The sequence below is a fragment of the Belonocnema kinseyi genome, chromosome 10 (genome assembly GCF_010883055.1).
Source record: "Belonocnema kinseyi isolate 2016_QV_RU_SX_M_011 chromosome 10, B_treatae_v1, whole genome shotgun sequence".
In the NCBI taxonomy this organism is placed as follows: Eukaryota; Metazoa; Arthropoda; class Insecta; order Hymenoptera; family Cynipidae; genus Belonocnema; species Belonocnema kinseyi.
Genome location: NC_046666.1, coordinates 21,448,742 through 21,463,444, shown reverse-complemented (window position 1 = coordinate 21,463,444; position 14,703 = coordinate 21,448,742).

Here is a 14,703-nt window from a genome sequence, read left to right as displayed (position 1 = left end):
TCTAGCTGTAAATTTGAGTTAGAGTAAGCCCTGGAATTGTGGAATTAGCAATAAAAATAAGACTCAGTATAATTTTACGAGCTGAATAATATGGTACTAAGGGAGAGGTTTTGTTCCGTTATCTCGTTTTGACCCCTCGTTTTGGCGATCATGTGTGAAGATAACAATGGTCTTTTGTGGATGCACTATGTAATGCATTCCTGGCGTTGGCACTCTCTTTTTGTCTGATGGCCAACATCTCCGATTACAAATGTGAAATCGATTGGCGGTTTGGAAATTACTGAGGCAGGGCGGAATCGATTCAAATATATATATAGTTTCGGCTGGACCATGGAACCGAATCGTTGTCGCAAGCGAGAAGAACCGAAGGCTTGTTAGTCACGCTGGTCAACAAGGGCTTGACATTGATTTCCATTCTAACTGCTTTACTACGATTCAATCGTCTTTATTTGGCAAATAAAATAAAATTAGTGTATTATGCAGCTTATCTTCAGAAATGCCTTAAAAAGGCTTTCTACGGCATTTTCTTAACGTTTAATATAAAAAGTGATTTTGAGTACCGATTCGACCAGCACAAAAATTTTAAAGGACTAAGCAGAATTTTAAGAGACTTGAAAATAAGTGAACAGATTGGATGGTATTTTAAATGGGTTTATGTGATATCGAAATATCTCCAATAATTTTAAAGGATATCAGACAATTTTATTGGAAATATGAAGATCTAACAGGATTTGAAGAGAGTTGAGGGAATTTCTAAAGTTTTCATGTTCGGTTCGAACTGGTCAATAAAACTGCCGTAAAAAGTATATTTAGGTCAATTTTTAGGGGTGGTAAATTTACTATCACTTGGACGTTTCATTGATAAGAGTGAGTGTGAGTAGAAATTGAACCAGCGCAAAGATCTTAAATGATTTCAAAGGATTATAAGAAATTGTATGGAATTTCAAAAAAAGTTACGGCATTTTAGAGGATTTTAAACAATCCAAAGTGATAAGGAAGTGTTCTCAATCATCTTAAAGGATACTAAGGGATTTTAATCGAATTTTTTAAATTCAAATGAATTTAAATAGATTTGAGGAATTTTTTCAAGTTTTGATGCCAAGTTCGAACTGCGCCTCGAAACTGCCACAACGACTCTTTTTAAGGCAGTTTTTAGAAGGTGTAAACTAAATATTTCGTTCAAGTTGAATTTGAAAGAGCACAAATCTTTTTAAAAACTGCAAAGGGTTGTAATACATCTTAAAAGATTAAAAAGAGTTACCGTATTTCAGAGGATTTTATGTGACCCTGAAAAATGTTCACCAATTTGAAAAGATATCAGCGGATTTAACTAGGATTTCAAACATTTCAAGGGATCTAAAGCTATTTAAAAAAAATGTAGAAGCTTGGTGTCTATTTGGAACTGTGTCTCCAAATTGCTGTAAAGTGTCTTTTTAAGGCAGTTTTCAGGAGTGATGAACTAATTATCTCGTTGACGTTATTTTTGAAACAACGATTGTGACTAGTGAATGGACCAGCACACAGATTCAAAATAACTTTAAGGAGTTGTCAGAAACGTTAAGATTTCGAAGATTTGAAGGGATCTAAATGGATTTCAGAACATTTTAAAAGTTTTGATTGCCCGATTTGTACTAAGCCTCAAAACTGCCGAGAAGTCTTTTTAAGGCAGTTTTCATGAGTGGTTAATTAACGATCTCGTTAAAGTTGTTCTTATAAGATTGATTGTGGGTAGTGACTAGATCAGCACGAACATTTTAAAGGAATTCAATAGATTGTAAGAAATTTGAAGCGATTAAAAAAAAATCGCGGATTTTAAAAGATTTTAAATGATACTAAACTATTTTCACCAACTTGAAAATATACTAGGGGATTTCATTGGGATTTCGAAAATGTAAGGGGATCTAAGGCAATCAGAACAAATTGTAAAATATTTGATGCCCCGTTAAAAGTGCGCCTCAAAAATGTTTCGACGAGTCTTTTTAAGGCAGTTTCCAGAAGTGTAAATTAACAAACTTTTTGACGTCATTTTTACCAAATTTATTGTGACAAGCGACTGGACCAGATCGCAGATTTAAAATAACTTCAAAGGATTGTAAGAAACTTCAAGAGATTTGTAAAGAGTAACAGGATTTTAAAGAATTTTATGTGATAATTAATTATTTTAATCAATTTTAAGGGATATCAGGAAATTTTAATGTAATTTCTAAGGTTTCAAGGGATCTAAAGGGATTTTAAAAAAATCTAAAAGTTTTGATGCGCGATTTGAATGGAGCCTCAAAACTGCCGAAAAGTCTTTTTAAGGCATTTTTTATGAGTGGTACACTAACGATCTCGTTGACGTTATTTTTAAAATATTGATTGTGAGTAGTGACTCGATCAACACGAATATTTTAAAGGATTCTAAGAGACTTTAAGAAATTTTAGGAGGTTCAAAAAAGTCGCAGATTTTTAAGGATTGTATAGGATACTAAACTATTTTCATCAATTTGAAAGTTTATTAGGGAATTTCACTGAGATTTCGGAGAATTGAAGGGGTCTTAAGCAATTTCAACAAATGGTAGAATTTTTGATGCCCAGTTCGAATGGTTCCTGAAAACTGGCCTAAAGAGTCTTTTTAAGACAGTTTCCAGGAGTGATAAGCTAACGATCTCGTTGACGTAATTTTTGCAAAAGTAATTGTGACTAGTGACTGGACCAGCACGCAGATTTAAAATAACTTTAAAGGATTGTAAGAAACTTTAAGTGATTTCTTAAAAGTCACAGCATTTTAAAGGATTTTATGTGATAATTAACTATTTTACTCAATTTTAAAGGATATCAATGAATTTCAATCTGATTTCGCAGATTTGAAGGGATCTAAAGGGATTTCAGAAATGTTTTAAAGTTTCAGTCCCCGATTTGAACTGAGCCGAAAACCTGCCGAAAAGTCTTTTTAAGGCAGTTTTCATGAGTGGTAAACTAAAGATCTCGTTAACGTTGTTTTGAAAATAGTGATTGTGAGTGGTGACTAGACCAGCATGAATATTTGAATGGAAAACTAACGATCTCGTTGATATTATTTTTAAACGACTTATAGTGAGTAGTGCATGGACCAGCATGAAGATTTCAAATTATTTTAAATTATTGTAAGAAATTTTAGCAGATTAAAAAAAAAGTCATACGATTTTATGAGATACCGAACTATTTTCGCCAATTTTGTGGGATATTAGTAGGGATTGAAACAACAGTAAAGAATCTTTTTGAGACAGTTTTCAGGAACGGTAAACTAACTTTTTCTTTGACGTTTAATTTTAAAGAGTTATTGTGATTAGCGATAATGCTAACATGAAGTGATAAGACACGCACAATAAATTACTAATTAATAAACATAAATAATCTATTAATAAAGAAGAATATCTAAAAATTTATAAATATTTTTGGTAACCTCAACTCCTTGGAAATTATTGAAAATTTTCAAACAAATTTCAAAATTTCCAAAAATGTTTAAAATAATAATGTTTAATAACGCATAATAATTTTTTCCATTCTTTTAAAAATATGTTTTTTTTTGAAAGTCAAATATTTTGTTAAAAATATACTTTTTGGTTTAGAAATTACACAATTTCGTTGCCATTTCTTTTCTTTTTTTACTGAAAAAACTTCTTTGGTTTTAAAATCCAAAAGTTCGATACAAATCTATCTTTTTTTGGTTTAAATTCAACTGTTTTGTAGAATATCATTCTTTTTAGTCCAAAAATTCAGTTTCCGCTTTTAAATATTTATCATTTTATATTAAAATTAATCTTTTTGGTTAAAATTTTTTATCTTTCCCAACTAAAAATGCTTTCTTAGTCGAAAACTCAACTATTTGTCTAAGCATTTTTTTATTGTATGCAATTTAGCAGTTTTCTCTTTTCAAAAATAAACATTTTTTTTCGAAATTTTAACTATCGAATTTTCATTAAAATTTATCTTTTATATTCAAATACTTTATTATTTGATAAAAATTTACTTATTTTGTTGAAAAATCAACAATTTTGTTTAAAAATGATCATTTTGTTTTAAATAGAGATGCTCTGTAAATAATCCCTTATTATGTCTTGAAAATTAAGTTTTCTAGTAAAAAATGCTAAATTTCAATTAAAAATAATGTTTTTTTTGTTGAAAATGTAACTGTTTTCTTCAAAATTCTTGATTTTAAGGTAAAAATTTAACTTGTGTGTAGAAAAATCGTATTTTGGGCTTTAAAATTCAAAAATTGGGTCTCACCTTTCCTTTCTTTTTTCACTGAAGAATGTTTTTTTATTGAAAGGTCAAATATTTTTGTTGAAAATTTATCTTCTTTAATTAAAAATCTTGTTTTTTGTAACATTCATGATTTCAATTGAATGATCCACTCTTCGGTTGAAACTTTCACTTTTGGGTAGAAAAAACAACGTTTTTGTAGAAAATTGATCCTTTTTGGCTTGAAAATTCAACAATTTAATTTGCATTATTTTTCTTTCTTAACTATAAAGAATTTTAGATTAAAGAATTGATTATTATGTTAGTAAATTATCTTTTTGGCAGAAAATTAATATTCTTGCCTGTGAAAATACTTTAGTAATAAATAATTGTTGTGAATTGACATTTTCAATAATAATTTAATAATAACAATAATTACATTTTAACGAAATACTTAAATAGTGAGTACTAGATTCAATTTTTTTTTGAACCACTGAAATTTATTATAATAAATAATCTAAATACAACAATTTCAACATTATAAACAAAAGCAAATCTTTTAAAGAAAAACCAAATAAAATTTTTGAATATCTAAGATCTCGAGAGCTTGTAGAGAATAAGGTCAAGCAAGCAAACTTCACTGCTAAAAAAGCTACTCGAGATATTGTTCTTGAGTAACAAACATAATAACGTAAGACGTATTACGTCAACGTTTTGCATAAAATAATTGAAAATTTTATTTTTCGACTCAAAGTTTACTTATTTTGTTAAAAAATCGACAAGATTTTTAAAAATTCATCCTTTTTGGCTGAAATCGAGATGTTTTGTAAGAAAATTCCTCTTTCTGTCTTGAAAATTAAGTTTTTTTAAGCTAAAAGTTGATCACTTCAGGTAAAAATTAATCTTCTTTGTTGAAAATCTAACTTTTTTTTGAATTTGTGTTTTTAAATAAAAAATTTAACTCTTGTAAAGAAAAATTATACTTTGGGCTTTGACATTCAAACATTTGGTCTTACCTTTTGTTCTTTTTCTACTGGATGATATTTCTTGATAAGAAAATCAACCGGTTTGTAGGAAATTTACCTTTTTGGCTTAAAACTTAATTTTGTTTATTAAAGATTATTGCTTTTATTTCAAAGTTCCACTTTTTTGTTAAAACGTTGAATTTTTAAATCAAAATGTCGACTTAGGTAACTAGATTTTCGTTCGATTTTTGTTTTGGACTAATAAAATTTATTATAGTAAATGATCTAAATACAAAATTTTGAAAAGTATAAAAAAAATAAAATCTGGCATAGAAAAAAGAAAATAAATCGTTGAATATCTGATACCTCATCAGGCTCTCGAGAGTAAGGTCAAGCAGGCGAAATTCACTGCTAAAAACTACTTGAGTTAGCTTTCTTGAGTAACAAAGCTAGTATCGTAAAACGTATTACGTATTACTTGTAACGTGTACGTATAGCATACAAAAACCACAATAGCACGTCCCTTTTTGAAGATCCTTTTCAAAGGATTAAAGAAAGGGACGAGCGAGGACTCGTTTGCAAAACTGAGACCTCGGGACGTGGTTGCCAAGACTCTATTTCGCCTTTCCGGGGTTCAATCGACCCGTTCACCTCCATCTCTTGTTAGCAGTCCTCTTGTTCTTACTAGACTCATCGAATCTTAATTTCTCTCCTTCTATTTACACGGTTCTTTCGCACTTTACCTTTTCCTTTACTTCTTATTTTCTTTTCCTTAATCTCCAATTGCAAACGATTTCTATTATAATAGTATACGAGAGGCTCTTCAACCTCGCTCCTTCCGGAAGAACAATCAGTAAATATAAATATCCAGGCATCTCCAGAGTCTTGAAATATACTACCAATAAAAATTATTTTCCTAAAAAAAAGGCCGGGAACAAAAGATAATTGGGTATTTTTGCCGAGAAGGAGAATTCAAGGGTAGCAATTAAGAATTTTTATAAGGATAAAAATGATCAAAGACTAGTCGAAGTAGAGGTTGTTCGTACAAGAAAGGGATTTGCAGTCTATTAAGACGTTAATAAAGACATTCTAACTCCCTTTCCGATTTATTTTTTTTTACTGCTCACTCTACTTTCTTCTCTTTTTGCTTAATTCTTCTTCTCTCACGTTCACTCTTTCCAATATTCTTCCTCCTTTACTTTCCTCTCTCATCACTTCCCTATTCAAAATTCATATTTCCCAGCTTTTCTTCCCCACCCTTAGCTTCACTCTTACCCGCTCGCACTTCCTTACTATCCATCCCCTCACTTTTTTACTATTCCTCTCCTCACTTTCCTACTATTACTCCTCTCACTTTCCTACTATCTCACCCTACACTTTCCAGCATAATTTATAATCATTTTCTTCACATAATCTCACTTCTTAGGAGAAGTGGGGTGAAATCCCCCTTCCCCTAATTTTCTTTCTCTTCCCCTACTTCCCATCCCGTATATCATTATATTCATCCCCCATACGTCTTCTTCTCTACTTCACCCTATTTACTTTCTCTACTTTCCATACCGTTATTTCCCCTACTCATCTTTCCACAATTTCCCTAACTTCTCTTTTGACCTGTCTAATTTCCTTTTTCCTCATTTTCCCCTACTTATCCATCCCTTATTCCACTCACTTCCCCTACTTCTCCTCCCATTCTTTTATGTCAATTCCCCTTTTATTATTTTCCCCACTTTCCCTCCTATCATTTCCCACCACTTCTCTGATTAAGAATTCAAAATTTTTTTTAAAATCATTCTTTTTGGTTAATAATGCATCATATCAGTCCGAAAACATATTAATTTTCTTTTGAAAATGGAACTATATGTGTTCTCGAAAAAAATTTGTATATAATTAATCTTCTTTGTAGAAAAGTCATCTTTTTCGCAGCAAATTCTATAATTTCCTTTAAACCTAATATTTTTCTTATAAAGAATCATAACTTTAGTTAAAAATTAATTTCTTTACCTAAAAATTTCAATATTTCAAAGTGCGAAATTCATCTTTTTTGGTCGAAACTTTACCTACCTAGTTCAAAATGTATTAATTTGGTTGAAAACTAAAGTAAATTCTTAATTTTTTTTGTAACAAATTAAGCATCTTAAGAAAATGTTATATTTAGAAAATTAAACAATTTAGATAAAAAATACATTTTTTGCTTGAAGAACAATCATTTCAGTTGAAAAAATGTTTCTTTCCAAATCAATTTTTTTCCCTAAGATTGCAACCCTAGCATGTTCTGTTGAAAATCCTTTCTTGTTCATCAAAAAATAACTATTTGGCTGAAAATCCAAGTTTCGTTAACAATTAATTTTTTGTATTAAAAATTAAAATATTTCATTTTTGCTTCAAAATTTATGTAGAAAACTAATATGTTTAGGTTGAACATCTACTTTTTTGTAGAAAATTTGTTTTTCTTTAACTTTAAAATTCAATAATGTAACAATTTTTTGTTTTAGGATTCAACTAATTTGTTCAAAAATCGTTTTTTGGTAATGAAATCAACTATTTTCGAAAGAAAATTAGAATATTTTTTGGTGCAAATGTAAACTTTTTATACTATTCGTTGAGAATCATTTATTTTTCTTGATGATTCATCTGTTTTTTTGAACTACTTTGTTATAAATTAATTTGTTTAGTTTCAAATTAATTATATAAACTCAGGCTGTCATAATTTCATGTTTGGTTCAACACAATCTTTTTAAAATAAAAAATTAATAATTTAAATTTTTCCTTCTTGGTAGAAAACTGTATTGTTGGTTGAAAATAAATATATATTTTTGTTTTTTCTTTCTTTTTTTTCGAAAGAAACTATTTGGATAAAAATAAATCTTCATCGTTTTGAAACTGAGATTAAATTATCAACAATAATGATGATTAGAAATCCCTAAACAATATCGAAGTTCACCTGGTTAGAGATGCTTTTTCTCAACAGAAAAAAAAAACAAAAAAACGAAATTAGACACTTTAAATGAACCCATTTCCACTTCTTGTAGTTGCTATTGACCACTTCAGTCAATTCAATTTCAGGACTTCAAGAATTTATCAGAAACAATTCAGGAAAAGTCAATTAATTAGGAAGTTTCAATTTTGTATCAACCCTGCTAAACTGAAACTGATGAAACGCTGAAATCGGCTTTGAGATATTGGAAATCCTAGTAGCTAATTTAATTCAAGGAGACAACACAGATTTTGCGGTGAACACTTTATAAGCCGAGGAACTTAATCTCAACGTAGATTCATTTTAGCAAAGTAGGTGCTTCATCATCACAAAGGAACTCTGGAGTACTGCTCCTCTAAATATTATGGTGTCCCTAATTTGACAAGATGAACCGTGTTTTCTTAAACAGACCCCAGCAGCTGTCTTTCTCACTTGGACGTCCCTGCAGGATTAAAAGATCCGAGGAATAAGACTAACAAAAGTTTTAAATTATTTTTAGTTTTGATGTCCGGAGAAACTGACGATCATCGGATGGTACCTGATGAGATGTCTTATTTATTATTAATTTTAATTTTAAAACTAATTTGTTCTTGATAATGATCAGTGAAAATCTTTCGACAATACCAAACAACACTTTATTATAGAAGCTAAAAAAAATCATCTTAGAAAACCGAAGACCAAGTGACGCTTTCTCAGATAAAAACCAGATTATAAATTGACCATTTCCAATATATTATAGTTGCTAATGATCAAATTTTAAACATTGGTCATGAAAAGTCAATGACTTTCGAGAAACATTATCTCTAAGTAGATTCATGTTAGCAAAGTAGGTACTTCATCAAAAAAATAACTCTGCAGCACTGCTTCTCTAAATATTGTGGCATCCTTAATTTTAAATCATTAAGCCTGTTTAATTAAAGAGACCCTATAAGCTGTCCTGCTGAACTGGACATTCTGGCAGGGAAATAAGATGAGAGAAATAGATCTAAGAAGGGATTTAAATTATTATCAGTCTTCATATCCGGAGTAACTTGAGATCAATAGATGGTGCCTAACGAAAAGATTGATTTGTTATAAATGGTAGGATATTTTTTAATTTGTCATTGACAATTATTATTAGGAATCCTCCAAGAATACCAAGCTGCACTTCGTTCGGGAAGTTTAAAAAAATCAAATTATTTTAGAAAACAGAAAACCCAGTGAAGCTTGCTAGAATGAGAACCGGACTCTAAATTAATCAATTTCGACTCGATATAGGTGCTTTTGATCAATCTAGATGATGGTATTTGAAAACATTAAGAATCGATGAGGAAAATGAAATGAATTTAGAAAAATTAAATCACCCTAATCGAGAAGATAAAGGATGTTTCCCTAAACAATCCCTTTAAGCTGGCTTTCTCACCTGAACATCCCCGCAAAGATATAAGATCAGAGGAATAGGACTGGCAACACATTAAAATTATTATCAGTCTTGATGTCCGTAGAAACTTTCGATCATCAGATAGTGCCTAACGAAAAGATTTATTTGTTATAAATGGTACATTACTTTTTAATTTGTCATAGATGATGATTATTGGAAATAGTCCAACAATACCAAGCTGCAATTCGTTAGTGCAGTTTAAAAAATAAAACAGAAAGAAAATCATCTTTGAAAACAGCAGTCTAATTAAGGCTTGCTAGAATGAGAGTTTGATTTTTTATAAATGGCAGATTACTTTTCAATTTGTCATTGAGGATCATTTTTGAAATACTCCAACAAGACCAAGCTGCACTTCGTTGTTAAATTTTTTTTACAAAAAAAAATCAAGTCATCTTAGGAAACCTTAGACCAAGTAAGGCTTGCTAGGGTAAGAATCATACACTTTAAATTAAGCATTATGGATTTATTTGTATTCGCTCATGATCACTGCAGATGATGAGGTTTAAAGATTTAAAAAATTGTTCAAGGAAATTCAATGCATTTCAAAGATTTCAAATATTCTGGCACCCTTTTCTGCCATGATGAACCGTGTTTTCTTAAACAGATTCTAGTAGCTGTTATTCTCACTTGGACGTCCCTGCAGGATCATAAGATCCAAAGAATAGGACTTAATGTCCTGTTGGAAAACTGACGATCATCGGATAGTACCAAAAAAAAGTTTCTTTAATTAGAAATGGTAGATTACTTTTCAATTGTTTATCAATAATGATCATTTGGAAATCCTCCAGCAATACCAAGATGTACCACGTTGGAAAATTGTTTTTCCAAGAAAAATCAAACCATCTTAGCAAACCAAGTGACCCTTGCTAGAATTCTATTTTATGCGACTTCAAGATTTTAAGATTTGGGCTCGAAAATTCAGGAACATTTAATAAATTTCAAAAAACATAATCTCTAAGTTGATTCATTCTAGCAGAAAAATATGACTAAAAAGAGATTTAGATTATTTTAATTTTTATTATTTTCCAGAAATGGTTGGATAAGTATTACTGCTAGAATTAGGAAGGATGTCCCAGAAATTCATTTTCAAAATTCCCTGAATTTTCCTTGACTAATTTTTTATTTTTCTTGATAATTAACATTCAAATACTGTTCTTTTAATCTTGTAATATTTTTAACATTGAATCTTTTATATACGGAATAAAATAGTTAGTTTTTATAAAAATTTCGAAATTTCAAATTTATTTCGACTTAAAAAAAGTATTTTCTACTATAAAAGATGGCTTTTTAAAATAAAATTGAATTTTAAAACTAAAAAGAGACATGCCTAATAAAAAAGTATCATAGTTTATATTTAAATTCAAAAGATCAAATTTATTTAATAAAAAAAAAAAGAATTTTATACCCAAACAGACGAATTTTCAACAAATAATTATTTTTTACTCAAGAAATAAATAAAAGTTGATGAAAATTGTTGAAACTTCAAGCCAAAAGACAAATTTTCTCTACAAAAATTTAATTTTCAAACAAAAAATATGACTTTTCAGCCAAAATTAATTTTCCATAAGACTGGTGGATTTTTATGCACCTAAAATAAATTTTTAGACGAAGGAAAAAATTAATTTACAAAAAATGAGAATTTCTAACTCAAACAAAAAATTCTTAAAAAAAGGCTTTTTTAATAAACAGTTAGAATTTTAATTAAAGGGATGAATTTTGCACTAAAAATATAAATCATCAACGCAAACATAATTTCTAAACAAACTGATTCAACCAAATCTTTAAAAAAAATAGTTAAACATTTAAGCAAAGAAGATTTAGTTTTTTTCAAAAAGTAGCATTTTTATAAAAAAATACACTTCTGCAAAAACAGATGATTTTTAATTCAAAAAGATAAAGGATGAAAAACAAACAAATTTTGTAAAAACAAATTATTGGTTGAAAATGTGCTTTCTACCATTTTCAATAGTTTAACGTGTTTTCAAGTTATATTGTAAGAAATTTTAATGAAAACAATATATTTAAGAAAAAAAATTCTTTTTAGACTATTGTAGTTAATATTATTAACAAAAATTTAATAAACAAATGGATTAGTTAGGCATTTGTCGTCGAAAAATTTCGATTTTTTCAATGTGAATTTTTTAAAATTATGAAACTCATGATAATTTCAGAAAATTCATAATTTTTTGATGAATTCTATGATTTTGTTAAACAAATTTAATAAACAAATGCATTATTAGGGCATTTGTTGAAGATTTTGTTTCGATTTCAGTCCTTTGAACTGAGATTTGTTTGATTTGTTATAGTTGTTAAAAGAATCATAAAATTTATTAAAAAATTATGAATTTTTCTGAACTTTTTATAAGGTTACTAATTTTTAAAAATTGACATCGAAAAAAACAAATTTTTCTCAAGACAAATGGCATAATAATGCACTTGTTTGTTAAATTTGTTTATAATATTAACAAAAATAGTCTTGAGAGATTTTTTTTTCATTAAAATATTGTTTCCATTCGAATTTCTTGCAATATAACTTTGAAAAAACGTGAAATTATTGAAAATTATAAAAAACACATTGTCAATAAATAATTTGTTTATACAACATCTTTTGTTTAGTTTATTGTATTGTAAATTGCATTTCTTTCGTCATAATAATTTATTTTAAAAGAATGTGAAAACTTAATTAAAAATGAAGTTTGAAATATTTCTTTAACATTTAATTAGCTTTTTTCTTGAAGAAACATCCAAATCGGTGAACAGGTTCAGCCGGTATCAAATTTTGAAATTAATAAATAAAAATTATTTTTTCCTGATTCGCAATGATTAGCTAATTTTGACCCATAGCTATCATATAAAGTATCTCACATAATGATGTGCCCTTACCATAATTTAGGAATAGCTAATGATTGATAATTATTTAAACAATTTACATAAACAAATGAAAATTTTGACAATTTTTTCCTGAAAAGGCTTGGTTATTTTGCAGAATCTACTTAAAATGTTTTTCCTAAGACTCCTTGCTATCATATTTTACATAGTTGCAAAAAAATGGTAATTATTTAAACAATTTTGATAAACAAATGCAAATGTTGGCAATTTTTTAATGAAAAGGCTTGATTTTTTTGCACAATCAACTTAAATTTTTTTCCTAAGTCTCCTTGCTATCATATTTTTCATAGTGACCAAAATATGTAAATTATTAAAACAATATTTATAAACAAATAAACATTTTGACCATTTTATGATGAAAAGGGTTGATTTTTTGCGGGTTCAACTTAAAATGTTTTGCCTGAGACTCCTTGCTATTATATTTTTCATGGTGACCAATGAATATTTATTATTTAAAAAATTTCCATCAATAAATGCGCATTTTGACCAGTTTTTTCATTAATTAGCTAGATATTTTCTGGAATTAATTCGAAACATCTTGAAAAAGAATCTATGCTCTCATATTTTCAATAGTGACAGCAAAAGAGAATTAGTTAAACGATTTTCATAAAGAAATACACATTTTGATCATTTTTTATGAATATGTTTAATTTTTTCGGAATAAATGCGAAATATATTTAAAAAAAATCCTTGCTGACATATTTTTTTATAATGACCTGATATATAACAGTAAGGAACAACAAATTTGTGTGTAAATAGAACCAAGTTCCCACCGTGTGAACTTCTATCAGAATTTTTTCCAAATATTAAAAAAAAAAATTACGATTCATGAAAATTTGTTGTTCATTTTTAACCAAAAAAATCCTTTTTGTCATATATCGGGTCTCTATAAAAAATATGAGAATTTTTTTTTATTTGAGTATTTGTTTATAAAAATTGTTTAAATAATTAACATTTTTTGTTCATCATGAAAAGTATGATAGCAAGGAGTCTTAGGCAAAACATTTTAAGTTGATTCCGCAAAAAAATTAAGCTTTTTCATTAAAAAATTGTAAAAATATAAATTTCTTTATAAAAATTGTTTAGATAATTGGCAATCATCATCTATTTTTAACTCATTGTAAGCGTACATTATTATATTAGATACTTTATTTAACTCCTATGGATCAAAATAAACTAATAATTGCAAATCACAAAAAAACGGCTTTTGTTAATTAACTTATTTAAAAAATTATCAAAAAATTGTTTGTTACTCTCATCCGCTAATGAATTATTGACAGTTAGTTCCTACATTAATTTATGAGGTTTTTAATGAATTTCAAAGTCTTAGAAGAAATGGTATCATGGAAAAGTTTAGCAACATAAAGTGTTAAGTTTGTTGTTAAATTACTAATTTCCGTTAAGTCATAATAAAATTTGCACAATAAATTTCATACCTGAAAGCCTTACGGTCAATTCTAAACAAGGAAAATCAAAATCCGTTGACAATTGCACTGTCAGTCGATTTTTGTCCAAAAAATGTGCTTTTCTCCTACTGTGCAGTGGCTCAATTCCTCAGGAAAATTCAGGGACATTCAATGAATTTCTAGCAACATAATTCCCTTGCAGACTCATTTTCGCAAAGTCGAGCAACATAATTCCCACGCAGATTAATTCTGGCAAAGTAGAACAACATAATTCCAACACAGACTCATTCTAATAGAGGCGAGCGACATAATTTCCACGCAGACTCATTCTAGCAAATTTAAGCAACATAATTCGCACACAGATTTATTCTAGCAAAGTCGAACCACATAATTCCAACACAGATTCATTCTATCAAAGTTGAGGAACATTATCTCCATGCAGATTCATTCTAGCAAAGTCAAGCAACATAATTTCCACACAGATTCATTCTATCAAAGTTGAACAACATAATTTCCATGCCTATTCATTTTAGCAAAGTTGAACCACATAATTCCAACACAGATACATTCTAGCAAAGTTAAGCAATATAATTTCCACACAGATTCATTCTATCAAAGTTGAGCAACATAATTTCCATGCAGATTCATTCTATTAGAGTTGAGGAACATTATTTTCATGCAGACTCATTCTAGCAAAGTCGAGTAATATAATTTCCACACAGATTCATTCTAGCAAAGTCGAGCAACATAATTCCCACACAGATTGATTCTGGCAAAGTAGAACAACATAATTCCAACACAGGCTCATTCTAGTAAAGTAGAGCGATATAATTTTCATGCGGACTT